This window comes from Alosa sapidissima, chromosome 23 (genome assembly GCF_018492685.1).
Source record: "Alosa sapidissima isolate fAloSap1 chromosome 23, fAloSap1.pri, whole genome shotgun sequence".
Lineage (NCBI taxonomy): Eukaryota > Metazoa > Chordata > Actinopteri > Clupeiformes > Clupeidae > Alosa > Alosa sapidissima.
Window position 1 is genome coordinate 15209112 of NC_055979.1, and position 2500 is coordinate 15211611.

General features: G+C 46.0%; 1 protein-coding gene across 2 annotated transcripts in view; it reads right to left on the reverse strand.

Moving 5' to 3' along the window:
- xirp2a (xin actin binding repeat containing 2a) overlaps positions 1-2500 on the reverse strand; it is a 51591-nt gene that overhangs the window by 31122 nt on the left and 17969 nt on the right. The gene's annotated exons all lie outside the window — the stretch shown is intronic.

Consider the following 2500-nt stretch of genomic DNA (forward strand, 5'->3'; position numbering starts at 1 on the left):
CGGGGGGGAGGAGTCAGAAAAAACACCAGGTCCGACCCACACACGTGTCCAAACGCATTTAAGCACATTTGCAAACACAAACACGCGTATGTACACACACACACACACACACAAACACACACACACACACACACACACACACACACACACCACAGACATTTGTTGAGTGAAATATTATCTCATTTCAACATGTGCAAACACATGCACAGTGGTAGAGAGAACCACCTGACAGATTTGCAAACAGACACAGAGCACACACACATGCACACACACTGCATACACACACACACACACACACATAACACTTTCACCGTGAGCTGAAGCTATCACACATAACACCATGCCCCAAACATGGTCAGATTGAAAGTAACATTGAGCTCTTTGCACCTTCAAAATAGACATCTTACATCCTGTTCTCTCATGTGTGCACATGAGGGGGAAAGTGTCAGGTAGTGCATGATGAAAATGCTCTGTTTGTGAGTGTGTGTGTGTGTGTGTCTGTGTGTGTGTGTTCTTTCATAGTTTCACATATCTTTGTGTGAAAGTCAAAAACAAATCTGTGTAACCTCTGTATGTATATTCAGGTATCGCGTATGTGTATGCTTGTGTGGTGTGTGTGTGTGTGTGTGTCTGTTTGTGTGTGTGTGTGTGTGTGTGTGTGTGCAATGCGTGTGTGTGTGCAATGCGTGCGTGTACTTGTCTGCGAGTGTTTGTGCCAGTTCTAGCTGGCTGGCACAAGCACAGGTGACCTTGAAACAACCATCCAAAGGAAAAGTACACAAATTAATATAACAAAGTGCTCTCTCTCCTTCCCTTCACCCCTCTCTCTCTCCCCCTCTCTCTCTCACTCTTTGCCTGTTTCTTCCTGCTTCTCTCTCTTTTTGTCACTCAACCATGGTCACAAATTCACTGACACATTCACATACACACACACCCACACATACCCACATACCCACACACTGTGTTACATCTAGGACATCACGTCGTGATCTGAAACTTTATGGAGGAACTAAAAACCACAGTGGACATTCACGGTGAACTAAAAACCACAGTGGATATTCATGACCTACTAATTTCATTGTGACTTCTCACCTTCCTTAAAATCACTAGGTCACACACACTTGAAACTCCTATTGCCGCATTATAAGAGACGCCTCCGATCTCACCCACTCACGGTCACCCACTCAGGGTCACACATAAGTCTTATCATCTCAATAACAACAGATACTTTTGTACATGATACAAAATGAAGTGCAAATGTGCTGCAACTGCACACCCTTTCTTTCCTTCTCTCTCTCCCTCTCTCGGTCTCTCTTGCTCTCTTTCCTCTCTCTCTCTCTATCTCTCCAAGATCGTTTACAGGAACGAGTCAACTTCGGCTGCATTTGATCACAATCGGCACTGACAACAAGGCAAGTGCACACGTCCTAGCACTACTGTAGAGATGCTTAGACTACTGGAAACTATTTTGCTCTTAGCACAGCTACCAGCCATCTATGCTGATTACAACAACGCTATATATAAGTTTGGAGACAATGAGACAGAGAGAGAGGAGAAAGAGAGAGAAAGAGAGAGAGAGACAGACAGAGAGAGAAAGAGAAAGGGAGAGACAGACAGAGAGAGAGAGAAAGGGAGAGAAAGAGAGAGAGAGATACAGAAAGAGAGAGATAGGCAAAGAGAGAGAGAGAAAGGGAGAGACAGAGAGGGGGGGGGGTGGGGGCTCTGGTGCGTCGTCAGCCTGCTTTAGGCTCTGCTTGCTGCACCTCTCTCGCTGCCTCGCCTGCTCAGTGGGGAGCAAACACACCTCTGTGTTGTTTTCCTAAAATATTTGCAAATCAAATCGGCATCCCTGCAGCGTTTCCACGACAATAGTCCCCTGAGGGGACCATGTGACGACAAATGGAAATGACAGGGAGCGCAGCTTGATGTGTATACACACACACACACACACACACACACACACACACACACACACACACACACACACACAGAGAGAGTAGACCACCCAAACAACTTTAAACCTACTACTTAAAATGGTGCAAAAACAGTTATAGAAAACCACAAAATCTGGAGGTTTCCAAGGCCTCCTGCGGTGTCTGGACTGTACAACGTCAACTATTTGCATCTCTCGCCTCATTCTGTTTTCTCTCTTTCTCACATGCTCTCTCTCTGTCTGTCTCTCTCTCTCTCTCTCTCTCTCTCTCGCTCTATCACAGAAGGGGGCATCTCTCGCCTCATTCTGTTTTCTCTCTTTCTCACATGCTCTCTCTCTGTCTGTCTCTCTCTCTCTCTCTCTCGCTCTATCACAGAAGGGGGCATCTCTCGCCTCATTCTGTTTTCTCTCTTTCTCACATGCTCTCTCTCTGTCTGTCTGTCTCTCTCTCTCTCTCTCTCTCTCTCGCTCTATCACAGAAGGGGGCATCTCTCGCCTCACTGTTTTCTCTCTTTCTCACATGTAGACAAAACAGGAAACAGAAAGCGAAGCTTGATGAGTCCAGGA